Source organism: Rhea pennata, chromosome 29, assembly GCF_028389875.1.
Source record: "Rhea pennata isolate bPtePen1 chromosome 29, bPtePen1.pri, whole genome shotgun sequence".
Lineage (NCBI taxonomy): Eukaryota > Metazoa > Chordata > Aves > Rheiformes > Rheidae > Rhea > Rhea pennata.
The window spans coordinates 3,059,523-3,074,168 of record NC_084691.1 but is presented as its reverse complement, the minus strand read 5'-3'; the positions used below and the strand labels follow the sequence as shown (position 1 = coordinate 3,074,168).

The following is a 14,646-nucleotide window of genomic DNA, read 5'->3' as shown; positions in this document are numbered from 1 at the left end:
AGAAAATATTTTAGAGAAAATTGCAGTTTCCCCCCTCAGAAAAACCAAGTTAAGGGTCAGCCTCAGCACGGCCAAGCCCAGCCTGCATCGCCCCACGCTGCCTGGAAGCTCTCATGGCGGAAATGCCGCCAAGCACTGATCTTTGCTCCGGCTCCTTAATTGTCCCTGCACAAACCCTCCTGACTTTATTATTTTTTTTTTCAGTTTTATGGCTGGAAAATCCTCACCCGGCATCCGTTTGTCCCCGCTTTGGCAGAGCTCAGCCTGACATGGGCTGCACCGAGTCCGGCTGCTGCCGGGGGCATCCCAGCGCTCCCATCCGACCATGCCAAACCCCTTGGAAAATGAATAAATAACTGCTGGGGCAATTTCTCAGTGTCCTTGATCGACGTTGTCCCCCGAGGACGAGCAGCGTCACATCCTGGAGATGGGCTGTGATGCTGCAGAGCATCTGGGAAGTTTCTAAGGCTCAAATTTACAGAGAAAAGGAGTCAAAACTGCCCATCGTTCCCATTGCCCTCGGACCAATAGCTCTGAAAAAGGACGCAAAATGGTCAGTTTGGGTCTTCTGGGGTTTGGGACTTTGGGTACGTGGGACCAGGCGGGGCTACAGGATGAGCCTGGACGTGGGTCTTCCCGGACTGCGCTTCCCCCCTGGGTAATGCAGGGCCTGAATAATGTAGGGCTGTGCCCCCAAAACGGCAGCTGGCATTTATAAACCCGGCAGTGCTGCAAATCCACAACATCCCGTGCAAATTATCGTTTTTCTGCCGCTATAAACGTGAGATCTCAGTGGAAAACTGAATTCCTTCCCCTCATAACCTACAACTGCTTGACCAAAACCATAAAAATAAAGTTTATTGCAAGAAAATATTCCCAATAACCTTGCATGCTCGAGAGAGAGATGCCTCCCAAGTGCCAGGGACTTGCTTTGTATCTGCTCTCCTTGCTGCCAACTTCTGCTGCTGGTGGAAACTTTATGGATCATTTATTCTCTCCTTCCCAGGAGCAAAATGCCAGCGTGATGGAGGTTTCCTGGCTCACCGTTCGCAAGATGCTAATTGCCTGCCCGTAATTGTCAGTGATGGATGGTTGTGCATCCCTGATCGCTCCCGAGCCGAGCGGGCGGATAGCCAGGCACTGGCTCTCTGCAGGCTGGAGCGAAGGCGCTGGATGCTGGCCCTCAGGACCCTACGGGGCAGGAGATAGAAGGGGCAGGTGCAGGATCGGGCTGCCGCCCAAAACCACCCGCGTGGACGGGCTCCGCAAACTGCACAGGCAGAGTAGAGCCCGCACCGAGCCCCAAGGCACAGGCTGCAGGGTGAGCTCAACCCCGTGTTAGACACCGGAGCTTCCCCGGGGACGGAGCCGTCGGCGCGCTCATCGCACCGGCGGGATTTTGCAACGACTTCCCGAGAAGCCTTCGCTGCCCGGAGGACAAATCGAGCGCGTGAGTCACCCCCGGAGAAAGCCAGAGGATCCCGCGCTCGGGCTGCTGCGAGAAGCAGGCACGGCGCCGGGGGCGGATCGCTCTCGGCAGGCACGCGGGGACCCAGGTGTCCGTGACTGTCCTGCGCTCCGGGTTTCGGCAAAGGGGGCGGCTGCGACCGCGCAGTCGCTGCCGAGCGTCTCCCGGGAGCGCTCGCCTGCCCACGCAACCAGCCCTATTACCCCATTAGCTCCCAGCTGCAAAGTGATTCCCATTAGTTGCGTTTTCGGAGGCGTTGCTTTTCCCCGTTTTGTTTCGCGTGGAAGGTGATGTTTTCCCAGGCTCTGAGCCCCATCCCCATGGCCAGGGCTGGACCGTGCCACAGGAAGAGCATCCAAGGAGGATTTTCTCCCTCCCCCTCTTCTGCCTCCCCCCTTAGACACCTTGTTGCTCCTGTCCCAGGCTGTGACACCCCCAGTTTAATTTGCTTTTTTTTAAGGGAGCTGAAGCAGGTCCCTGCAGAAACCTTCAATGCAGCAGCACTGGCAGAGCAGAGGGGCAACGTGCCGTCACGTAAAGCTGGAAATAACCCTGCCGTTACCCGTCGCTAGCCCGGCCGTACTCCTTTTAACACAAACGGCTTAAACTTTAGGGACTTTTACAGCCAAAGTCCTAGAAGGGCAAACTGAATCATGGAGAGGTTAAATGACTTGTCTGAGGCCGAACAGGAAGCCTGTGGCAGAGGAGAGCTTTGATTTCTCTCTCTCGCGAAGTGGTGTACCAGCTGCTGAGCCATCATTTCTCTCCATTAACCCTGGCGTTTCCCAGTAAAGACTGAGCAAGATGCGAGATGAAACTCGTTAATGTCGTCAACCTGCAAGAAAGTGATGTTTCATGGTAAACAAGCAAGCAAACCCAGGCGCACAAGCCCGTCGGTCGGTAAAACCGCTCTGTGCCAGCCTGCGAGGTGCATGGGCACGGAGGGGCCTGTTTGAGCATTTAGTAGCATTAATACTGCTCACCCACACTACAAGCAATTGCTGTTTGCTTCGCACACTTTGCGCCAATTTCGCAATTTCAGAATTTTGCACCAATTGCAAGATTTTGGACCTTGCGTGCGGATTTGTGCGTCCTTTGGGACTGACGTGGGAGAGGTTTTGCAGCCCGGTTGCACGGCTCTTTGCATGGCTTTCCCCGCAGCGAGGCTGCCCCTTCCCGGTGGGTGCAGAGGGAAGGCAAGGCGAAGGCAGCGGCAGAGCAGCCTGGGTTCAAGGGAAGAGCTGGATAACGGCTATAAGCCACCACAAGCCACAGCAAGGGTGTAAATTAAAGCTCGCAGTGGTGTAAAGCCTCCCTCATAGCTTCAGGCACAAACTGGTCCACATACACAAGAACAGCAGGGTTTGGCAGCAGAGCTATCATTTATTGGTTTGAGGAGCACGTTGCACTACTACGCACAAGTCGAGGTCAGTGGATTATTTGCTGCGTTAAGGTTTAAGACACAGGGCTAAACCTTGCAAAAAAGGCTGCGGTGGTTTAAAGTGCTGGTCCCATCTCCCCTGTGCGAGCCAGCGCTCCCGCGGCAAGGCGACGGGACAGGGCCCGGGCAGCGCTCCTCAGCCACTCCAGGGCAAAGTCGCCCCAGCTGCTGCAGGAGCGTCTGCCCGTGGCCTCTGCCCACTCCCTCCAAAAGTTCTGTGCTGCCGAATTGCCTTTAATGAACTCCCATTTCCTCCCAGGCTTCCCCCCCCCTCCTCTGATTGGCCTCATTAAATCAATTTAAAAACGTTTAGCAAAATGTTTTCCCTGGGCAAATTAAAGCAGTTGAACTTGCTGATTACGGTTCAGGGGTGGTGATTGCTGTCTGCCGTGACGCTGGCTCGGCCGCCCTCGCTGTCTCCCTACCCGAGAGGTTCATTCCCCCGCTGTGCATCGGGAGCTCATTTTTTCCTGGGGTTTTGGGTTTAGAGAACATGTAATAAACTTTGAGATTGTCATGGCAGGGGCTTTCTTGAAGCATTGCTCCCTCCTTTGTCAAATGTTGCTGATTCCTGGCCACACTCAGTGATGTGTTTTTGAGGATGGAAAGTGAAGAACCGTCAAAGAGCGTGAGTGTTTTCAGACCTGGGGTGTAACATGTCCAGGCAGTGGAGCAGCTTTGGGTTGGGGCTGCGACACCAGCCAAACCTGTTCATCCCAAACCCCCACGCTCCAGCTTGACTCACGTCACTGGAAATGTGATTTTGGGTGGCCGAGGTCCGTACTTGTGATCCAGCTGGGGAGAGGGATGGCAGCAAATGCTGCTTGGCCTGGCCGGCTGTTCATGGGCAATAGTCCGTGCTGGCTGGGACTCGGGCCTGCTGTTGGGACTGCAGAGACCCTCTGTCACTGCCGTGTGCTGCCGCGATGCCTAGAGACCTCAACTACCACCCAGGTTCTGTAGTGACAGCCAAAACCAGGTGTCCTGCAGGACCCTGCCCCCAGACTCCTTCCTGTCCTCCCGGGGGTGTCCAGGGAAGTCTGTGCTTGGGCCAGCGAGGCTCAGCTCCTGTGTGGGCCATGAAGCCACTGCCTGTGACGCTGTGGCTGTCACGTTTCCACGAGGCACCTGCCCACCCTTGGCTGTACGCATTTCTAGCGCTTGGAGCTGCGCCTAGGACATTAGCAGACACTAACTAGCCCTCTCTAGTCCAGAGGCAGAGGATGAATCAGCTTTCCACCCATTAATCTGATCTAAGCATCAGAAAAATACGTGAATTCTCTCAAAGCTGTTATCAGATAAAGGATTTGCAGTGTGCGTTGGCAGGGCTCTCAGGTGTCCTTCCAAAAACGGGAGAGGAAGATAAGCCCTGCACGTACTGCAGTAGCATAAGCAAGATGGAGGTTGCTGTGCGACAAATTCGGTGAGTGCTCCCAGTGCACAGTATCTTTTACTTAGAAATCCGTAAGGGAAGCAGCCTCTGAACCACTGCCAGCTTTGGCGACAGAGCTGTGCAGCACCTGGATTTCCAGGAGGCACCACAGCAAAGGAGAAATAGGGCAGGGTCACCCAAACATGCTCAGGACCCCGCAGGATCCCATGTTACAGAGACACAGTTTGCCAGGCCATGCTGGGGAGGACACCAGCAGTGTTCGTCCCTGTCCCAATAAGGGACAAACCGCAGGCTGGGTGAGCAGAAGTGAATGCCACGCAGGCTGCCGCCCCTGGGCTCGCAGCCTTCAGACCCCACTGGGCTCTTTGGGATGGCTGTGCCCCAAAAAGCTGTACCCCGAAAGCCCCCACCGGCACCCTAGGAGCTGCTGATGGAGCCCAGGGCTCCCTGAGCCGTGGGTGCGGGGCAGCGTGGTGGAGGGCTGGCCCGTAGCGGGGGCCGAGCTGGGCTGGACGGCCCCGGCGTGGCCTGGGACCCTCCGGCGGGGCAGGCACCCACGTGCGATCTCCCGCCAGCCCGCGCCCCGCCCCCCAGGGGGCGGGGCTTGACGCTGAGCGGTCCTTATAAGGCATCAATGGGCGGGTCCGAGAGCACCTCGCCCCCTAGGGGGCGTGGCTAAGGTGCAGTCGCGTTGTCATTGGCGGGGTGGGGCGGGGGCGGGAGAGTGGGCGGGGACCCGGCGAGGGGCGGGGCGCGGTGCCGGCCGGTTCCCGTCAAAAGGCGGCTCCGGGGCGGTGGGGGAGGGAGGGGGCGGCGGCGGCGCTGGGAGCGCAGGTACCGGGGCCGCGGGCCGAGGCACCGGGGGGCTGCGGCGAGGGCACCTCTGAGGGAAAACCGGCCCTGCTGCCCGCCGCGGGCCGGCCCACGGGGGTGGCGGGGGCTCCGGTGCCCACCGGGGCACGCTTGGGGGCGGGGGGGGGTGCGTCTGTGGGGACCCTGCTGCCCCCCGTGGAGGGGGGGGCGCGTGTGGGGTCACCCTTGGTGCCCCATGTGCGCCCCTCTCCCGGTTTGGGGTACCCGTGTCGGTTTGGGGGGGGGAGGCTGTTCCCCGTCCCTATGTTTTCCCTCAGTTTGGGGGTCCTGTGTGGGTTGGGGGGTCCCCCCACTGCCGTGTGTCCCTCCCCAACCTGGGTAGCATGTGAGCGCTTTGGGGGCCTCTGTGGACCTTGCACCCCCCCCCCCGGGTTTGTGGGTCTTGTGTTTATTTGAACCCCCCTCAGTGACTCCTGGAGCTGATGGTGCTGTAAAGGTATGGGGAGGACCCTGTGCCCCCCTCTAAAGTGAGGTCCCATTTGTGGGGGGACCCCGGTATCTCCCCTCACCCCCCTTTCGATGAGGGTCTCAAGGGCTGAGAATGGGGCCCCCTTGCTGTGGAGGGTCCACAGCCCCCCCCCATGCTCATGCCTCTCTCCCCCCATGTGTTAGGGGGTGGCTCCTGATTTGTGTCCAGGGGGTCCCTAGTGCTGCCCTGTCTCTAATCTGCCCCTCCACACACATGCTTTGAGCCCAGAAATGGGGGTTCAGCTTGGAGTTGGGGGGGTGCAATTGTGTGCCCCCCTTGTGGAGCCCCTTGCAAACTTCACGCTTCTGCCGCTGCCTCTGGGGTCCCCGCTGTGGGACGTGACACTCGCCCACTCCCCCTGTCCTGTCCCTGCTGTCTCCGAATTTGCAGCACCAGTGACTTACCTGGGTGCCGCCATGGGGGGCTCAGGCCCCCCAAGGTGTTGGCATTGGCGTGCTTGCCCTGTGCTTTAGGGTTTCCAGCCCGTCTCTTGCCCACAGGCTGGTCTCTGACTCAGGTAAGCATCTGATTAATGGCCAGCTTTAAAGCACGTTTTAAAGTCAGGCTTCCGATTAAGTGTCTTGAAGGTGTGTGTGGGGGAGACATCAAATGCCAGACCGAAATCCAGCTGTGGCAGTAACTGTGCTTGTCTCTTTTCTCCCTGCCCGATTCCCCAGCGGCTTTTTCACCTGTTGCTGAGCGATCTTGTGTGCCGCGTCGAATGTGACTGCCAGAATCCCTCATCGCCCGTGAGCTCCCAGCGCGAAGGGAAGGCGAAGGTACCAGGAACCTTTCTGCATCTCCTATGCAGAGGAAGAAGGGGTTTCTTTCCCTAGACTGAGCAGGGCACCTCTGCATCAGGAATGAGTATCTAAAGGGACTTTGGCGGGGGGGGAGTGTTGGGCAGCTGGTTTAGGACAGGTAGAGGGGACAGTTTCCTGTGGTGAGCTGTGCCTTCCTCTTTTCCCCTCGTTCAAGCCCTAAACTGTCCGATAGAGGCTTAGGCTGGAGTCTTCAGCATTAAGTTTCTTCAGAAACTGGTTTTCGCGAGAATTCAGCCCTGGGTTTGCAGCGTTTGCTGGCGTGCTCTCCTCCCACACGAGCTGGGCAGTGACTCATCTTCCTCCCAGGGCTCGGTTAAAGGAGCACCAGCAATCTCGGGGTAGCGTGCGTTTCCTTCTGAAGGGAGACATCTGCTCGGCGCCCAGCTCCGGTCTCGGGCGGCAGATCCTTGTCAGCGCTTCCTCCGCTGAGGAGCGAGGGTGAGCCGGGCTGACTGGGTTAGTGCTGTGAGTGCCACTGCACGTGTGGGGAGCCTAAAGAATATTTAACCTGTCTGCTCTGGTGGGGCAGGAGGTTAGCTGTAACTACTCACTAATACAAAACCTCTTCTTTCTCCAGAGCAGCTGGTTACCGAGACAAGTCAGTCTGGGTTTGTAGCTATTCTGGATATATCATGTTAAAGTGTACTTAAATGGGAGCTAGATTTTCCTGGATATAGTAGTACTTTTATCAGGGCAACAGGCAAAATGAGTGCAGCTTTCCACTGCCCACCTGCCTTTCAGAGTCTCCTTTTAAAGCTGCTTTAACCTGTGATGGTTAAAGGTTTGGTGTTTTGTGCCTTACCTCTCTGCTTATCCCTCGCCAAATGTGTGTCCTCAGTTCAACAGGGTATTGCATGTGTCTCAGCCAGCTGCCCCTTGCAGTCCAGAGGGGAACAGCAAGATCTGGGTCCTGGCTTGTAAGCAAAGTGCTTCCTGCAGTGCAAGCACCTGATGTGACTGCAGTCTAGTACCTGGTGGTATGGATGTTTCAGGTGAACACTTCTTTCAAATGTGCTGGAGTGCAATAGGCTGAGGTTTGGTAATTTTGCAGGCTGTGCTGTCAGCTGTGTATTGCTCAGACAACTGTCCCTCCAGGGAATCCAGTACCCTGAAAATCAAGGAAGGTCCATCAGGTGCAGGAGGCGTAGTCAGATGTCTGCCCAAGATCATGCTTGCCTGTAAACAGATCAGCTGTAAGATCATGCAGCAGGATTTCAAATAACAAAGGCACGAAATGGTAATAGATTTTTCATCAGTCAGGAATTTGCCTTGAGTCAGTTAGCTTTTTACTAAGTGTTTTTGCTTTAATCCCAATGTACTTAGTAAAAAGCTGGGAAATCTAACCTTTTTTTTTCCTGTTTAATAGCTAACTTTGGAAAAGTGGCTATTCTTGTCACTGGTTAGAGGTGCACTCGAGAATAATTTTTAACCTGCTATTGCTGAGCCAAAGTGAAGTCAGTCTAGCCCAAACTTCCTGTGGCTTTCAAAGGGGAAATGCTAAAGTGTCAAGTCACTGGAAGAGAAATAATCAGGCTTAAAAGAGGCTGTAAAGGGGTCTGTTTCTTCTGTGCAGCATCTGAGCAGGATGGCAAAGGGTGGGATTTGTCAGCTGAGCTGCGACACATGTTTTTCCCCTAGTTGTGCAAGGCAGGGGACCCCGGTTCTACCAGCCGTGGGGCTGCGCAACAAGAGCCTGGCGCAGGCAGCTGTGCTCAGTGCTGCGAGAGGGAGGGGCTGTGCATCTTGGGTGTCTGATCAGTCTGGCATAAACAGACTTGGTCCGATTATGGCCCCAAACGAGAGCCATGATTGCGCTTTCCCTCCCTCGCTGCTGCTGATCAGCTGCTGCGGTGGCTGGGGAGCAGATGTGCACAGCAACGCTGGGTCTGCTTTGTGAAGGGGCGCTGGATGCTGTTGAAAGGTGTTTTCCTGAAGCCCTGTCTTGTGGGGAATTGAATCCCGCTTCCTCAGGCGGTGTTGTGTACGGGGCGTCGTGGCTTGCAAATGTTCTGTGGGAAGTGGGTTTTAGATGATGCCTGTCCGTATTTGAATATGATGCAGCTGGTAAGTGAATAAATGCATGCAACATCAGAACTGCATCGTGTTCTGGGCTGGGAGCTCTTTCCCTGTTGCTAGGGACGTGTCTAGGTGCCGGCCAGGATTTCTTCCTGTCCTGTGGGACCATCTGCTCCTAGAGATGCAGGTGGCAGCCCCGGATGGAGAGCTGGCCGCGTCGCAAAGCAGGCGTGCAGTTCATTCTTGCCCCTGTAGATGCGGGGACCCTCTGATTTGGATGTCGTCAGCCCTGACTTCTGCAGAAGTGGCTCTGCTTGCCATGGGCTAGTGAGTCTTTCATAACCATAGCTACGGGGCGGGGGGATTTATCCCTTTGGGTAACCCCAGAGTTGTCTCTTGGGTAAGAGGCGCCAGCAGAGCGTTTCAGCACTCTGCTCTGGGGATTGCCTAACTAATGTGAAACAGCTCATTCTCGCCATGTATCATCAAGGCAGAAACATTTGGGGGCAAAACAACTCTGTTTTTGGGCAGCTGGTGAAAGTTGTTGCGACAGCTGGCTCCTTGTCTCGCGCCCACGGAGGGGAGGCTTAGCATACCTGGTTTCTGTTGCTCATTTTCCTCCCCCTTGCCTGAGAACATTTCTGGGGACTTGACTGGGCCTTGAAGGGTTTCAGAGCTGTGATGCGACTTGAGTGATGGGAAATTCTGGATTTGATCTGTTTCTCGCTCTGCCATCCAGGACGCTAGCTTTTGAAGGCAAAGCACAGCCGCGTTTCAAGGGGCACCGTGCCTGGCAGTGTCCCCAATTCCTCTGCTGCTCCCTCAGCTCTGATTCATGCCAGCTGCTGCTCTTGTTCACTAGGCACTGGATCTGCAGTGGTCACGTTTGTGTGACGGCTTCCGTGTTACAGTTCCCAATTGATATCCTTGGTGCCCTTCCAGCTGTGGTCCTCTCTGGCGTGACAGCAGCCGTGTGGTGCTTGTCCTGACGCATGGGCACCCGCTGGTATCTGACAACACCCAGTGGTGGGGGTGAGAGATGGGCAGTAATTTAGAACAGTTTTGCAACCTGAAAATGACAAATACAAGTAGTGGCACACTACTCTGACTAATTGCCTCTAGACTAGAGATACCGAAAGACCTCGGAAACACCTGTAGCTTATAACTGAGCATTAATGCAATGAGTGTGGGGAAAATTCCATCTAGCTTGGGATGTTTGCATTAAATTTTTGTCTCTAAAGAGGAACCCAGCCTGGAGAATGCTGCTGCTAAAGAAACCACAAGTCTTGTTCAGTAAAGGTACTTTTAATTTCTAGCTGGTTCTTCAAAAACATCCTAACCAAACAAAATCCTCAAGTATTAGAACTGTGTGAGGGTAGTAAGTCTGAACATGTAATGCATTGATTAGTGCCTTCATTATCCATTTTATGACATGAAGGTGCTGATCAGGCCCCGTGGAAGAATCCAAGGTGGCTTCTGGCATCAGCCTGTTCCTCCTCAGCACCGTGCTCTAAACTGAAAGTAGTTTTTCCTCTAGATATTGCTTACTAGAAGGAAGAAATGGCCTTGGTGTGTGTTGAGAGCTATAAAAGGAGTCCAGGGACTGGGACATGTCACTTGTATTTACCCAATTTTTCCAAATTTAATGGACTAGCTCATGCCTCAGTCAGTGTAGGGACAGCAGAGCCTAGAGCCTTTGCTCAGGAAGGAAAGTCTACTGAAGTATTAAAATTGTGCTAACACTAAGGTAAAATGATGCAGTAAGAAATTAAGTCCAGCTATTTTTCAAGAGTTCATTGGGAGGGGTTATGTTAAGGCAAAAGTAGAGCATCTGGCACGCAGCAACAGCCTGTGGGGTTGAGAGAGGGAAGGACTGTTAAACCAGGGTGTGAGGAAGATAAAACTGCAAGGGGAACAAAAGTCCAGTGAGATAAGGAAGGTCAAAGACACTTATGGGCTTTAAGATGAAGTTTTTCAGCAATGACCTAAAGAAGCAGATGCAATGACTGAGGGTAGGTTACCTCAAAGTCAAGAGATCCCAGGGTAACTTCAGCTGAAGGAGCAACATAGCAGGGTAGTTGACAGTGACGCTCTGATGTGTTTCCACCATCGTTTTATGTATCTGCTGAATCAGTTGCACCTCAAACAGTTTTCTTATCTGTGCTGAACACTGGTATCAAGGTAAACCTCACACGTGGAAGTGACTTTTGGCTATTAATAGTTGAGAACAGGGCGTAAAAGTGGTAAAACAATATGTGGCGTATTAGTCTATGTACCTAAAAGTAGTATCCTTGTTTCCAGGAATATATGTTTTCTGCTGAGGACGTTGGGACCTGCTGACACTGGTGAGTGGCTTTCCTGTCTTAAACTAAAGTCCCGTGAGTATTTTAGTTTCACAATTTCCAGAGATTTTTGGAGAAACTCGGAGGTGACAGTACAGCCTGTATATTGGATGAGGTGAGTTTGGTTTTAAAGGGTGTTCTTTACCTGTGAAGTCTCTCTACTCTTTTCTCTTCTGAAAAGCTGTGCCTTTTTGTAAGGATTCTGTATGCCGGAAGCATGCACTTTCCTTTGCTCCAGGCCTTTCTGTTCTGACTGGTTCCACTTAGGTGCTCAGCCTGTGTAGGTGCTATTTCAGTTTCTCAACGCAGGGCTGCAATGCTCAACGCCTTCTCCTGCTTCATCAGTTCTCCCCCTCCTGCCACCACCTCTTTCTGCCCCCCTGCTTGGGCAAGAAGCAGTGCCTCCCGCGATGGGCGAGGTGATCGTTGGTGCGGAGGTGTGACTGTTCTCTTGCCTGCCAGGCTGGCTGGCGTCCTGTGCTGTCCCTCACCCTCTGCCAGGTGAGGGAAACGGCTTTGGGCGCTGCGTCCTGTCTCCAGGCCTCTGAAGGTTTCACTTCTCTAACCTGCTGCAGAGATGTGGATAGTGCTGACATGGAGGGGTCCTTATAAATAAGCACTCATGGCTCTATAACTATGCCCGTTAAAACAGCCATAGATAAGATACAGGCATGGTACATATTTAGACTTGCTTAGTTTTGCAGAATATGTTGTGGCCTTGATCAGACCGGGGAGCTCCATCTCACCTTTGTATCGGAATAGCATGCCCCTGTGGGCAGAGCGCTGGCTGTGACCTGTGGAGCTCTAATACGGCGCGTTGGGGAACGTTGTCCAAGGCACCCTTGGCTTTCCTCGAGCATCGGCCGTTCTCCAGTAGCACTGGTGGATGGGAGATTGGCTTCATTTAGCTTGGGTCCACCTTCTCCGGGTAAAGGGAGATCTTATTTCAGAAGTCGTTTATGGTTTGATAGCCTGGCTTACTGTGCATCTGGAGATTGTATTGACTAGCTCATGATGCTGAATTGAAGTTTCTTCTGTAGGGAAAGAGCCCTTCTCAACACGCTCCTGGCACCTTGCTTTCCTCTGGCCTTTTGGCCTGCGGGGAGCTCTCTGACCTGTCTCTGTGCTAAAAGCAGCCTGGGAACTGGAGTGTCGAGTTGCGATCTTACTGGCATGCTCAAAGGAGGGGCGATTGTTTTCTGAGCTGCTCAGACGTTCGAGTAATCCTGTGGTCTGTTTGGTGTCAGACGGAGGAGAAACCAGTTTGTTCTCAATTCTGCTGTCTTGGCCTCTGCACCTCTCACCTCCCACACTGTCCTCCTTGTTGACGCTGCACATTACTGGAAGAAGGTGAAAGAACTGGCATGGTTCAGCTACAGTCCTGGGCTGCTTGATGCTATTAAAATATAAATAATCACTTGCTACAGTAGAGTGGGAGACCCTTTATCTGTAACAGAAGAAAGAACTGTGCATATGTGCAGGGCTACTGCACTGTGAGAAGCACTTCCTTCGGTTTATTCTGCCTTGCATGGATGGCAGAATTTCAAAACAGTGAAGTATGTTGTGATAGTAACAAAACCTCAGGTGTCCGTGACCTTGGTTGTGTGATCTTAGATACAGAAATGCAGCAGAGACAAAGCTAGGCTGGATCAGAGGCAGGGCACCAAGTGCCTAAAAGCATGGGTAACGCTAAGGATGCGTGTAGACCTTCCTGTAGGAGTGGTGGTGCCTAACTGCTGGCAGGTCAGGGTTGGAGCACTTGGCGAGCTTCTGCTCTGCTCTCAAACGCCACATTTGCAAGCACAGAGTGTTGTTTCTCTTTTACTGCGGCCCAAGTGTGCCTGGTCAGAGCAGTTTCTACTCCATGGCGAGCTGAAGTGAAAATGGCTGATCTGGGGGAATGGGATTGCTACTGCTCTTCCTTGGGAAGGAGAAAAGCAGAAGTACCTGCAGACTTCATAGTGCAGGAAGGCAGTTTTAATGCCGTTCACCCACTCACTTCCTTGAGCAGCAGTAAAATTGCTGGAGAAGGAGCTGCCTGTCGAGGGCAGGGCATGACTCTGCCTTGCTGTCACGTGCTGCAGCGCTGCTTAGCTCTGGATTTACCCGTCAGCTCGTCCAGACTGAAGCACAGATCTAGGAGCCAGCGCCTCTTAATCACGCTCTCTGGGCACCTACTGCAGGTAAACAGCCTTCCCTGTCTGGGAGAACGGTCGGACTGGACTGGGAGGACTGAGGATGCCCCAGAGCTCAGCTTGTGGGTCTGACCCCTCCCTAGGGTTCCTGGTATACAGCAATAGGCTTTAATTCTGACAAAAACTTCCTTTCTTACTAATGACAAGGTTTAGTGGTCACTTTGCCTTTTTTTTCCCCCCTCATCCTGTAGGTGAGAGAACATGGGGATGTCCTCTTGGTTTTGTCTGATTTCCATTTTGCTTTTTGCACTGTTCCACCTCCTGACTTGGTGCTGTGGTAGGTTTTAACGTGTGGCTGTTGAATTTCTGGTTGTCCATAGCTGTCCTTTAAGCAGCTTGAAGAGATCTCCAGTTGAATGCGGTGGCCCAGCTCGTAGAGGGAAAAATCACTACTCCATTTGCGGCTCTCAAGGAAAATAAGGTTTGTAGGGAATGCTTGGGCTGGAGAGGGGTATGGGCGGATAGGACAGACTTCCACATAGAGGAAAAGTGGGATAATCTGAAGGCAGAGAGCTTATTCTTAAAAGCAATGCCTCATTGAGGAGTGATTGCTAGGGCAAGCTGAGCTTCAGGAGCTTGTGTACAAGGCAGAGACGCTTCTGGGCAGCTCTGGGAGCTAGAGTCTGGTCTCTTGATCACTTGGCAGCTCCTGTTGTGTCACATGCCTGGCTGTGGGATGGCCTCAGAGGCCGTACGATTCAGTCTTTGGCTGCCTTAAATCTAAAACTACCTGCTGTCGTGCACTAGTCGTCTTCGGTGCAGGCAGGTCTAGGGATGCATTGACTTCACGTCCCATCTTACCCAAAAGCTGTTGGCTCCCGTGGTCATGTTGTAACTTCCCACCCAAACGCGCTGGTGAGACTTTCAGTCCTGTTATGCTGTGTTGAGGGAAATTGCATTTTGAGAGTTAATCTTTCCTCTCCTAGAATGAGACTTTTTCTAATGCCACTTCCTGTCTGCTGTAATGACAAATTCCTGGGAGCTGCACTTGGTGAGGAGGCTGGACCCCCTTTTAAACTGGAGGTGGAGGGGGCAAGTCTGCTGGGTTTATCTGCATCCCGTAACAGGCTGGTCAAGGCTTGTGTTTCTCCAGTGTTGACTTAATGACTAAGGCATCACAAATCAATCCTTCTCCAAATGCGGCTTTCTTCACGCCTGTGTCTTTCCTCACCCCAATAGATGAAATGTCTGAATTATTTAGGAAATGCAGCTGGGTAGAAAATCTGTAACCAAAGCAGGTCGAGCCTAGATGGATGCAAATGGCTTTAAGTTGCATTTTTTTTTTTCTTTTGAGAACTTTGCTTGTCAGCGAGTAGATTCATGAGTGTAGACAGGAACTTTAGGCATCCTGCAGCAGGCATCTAACACTATCTGCTTCCAGCACTAATGGACCACAGTTGCCAGGTTTCTGCCTACTTCTGGGAATCGCTTCAAATCTTGTCTTTTATCTTGTGGAATCTTGGTGAATTGGTTTATTATTTCAAAGGCCACCGGAGCTGATTGGCAGCCTCAGAAGGTCCCTATCTCTTTTCAACATACGTTAGCGCTTTGTAAATCCGATGCCCAGTATTGGAGACCTTGAATTCTGGACTCTCTGCAGAGCTCTGGGTTCGTGCCTTGCGAAG

At 53.2% G+C, this 14,646-nt stretch overlaps 1 protein-coding gene across 1 annotated transcript in view; it reads left to right on the top strand.

The window, feature by feature from the left end:
* Positions 1-6,403: 6,403 nt before the first annotated feature.
* Positions 6,404-14,646, top strand: part of VDR (vitamin D receptor) — a 38,352-nt gene continuing 30,109 nt past the window's right edge. The window contains exons 1-2 of the mRNA XM_062597277.1: positions 6,404-6,423; positions 10,786-10,829. The gene's annotated coding sequence lies outside the window, so the exon portion shown is untranslated. The remainder of the gene's footprint in view (positions 6,424-10,785; positions 10,830-14,646) is intronic.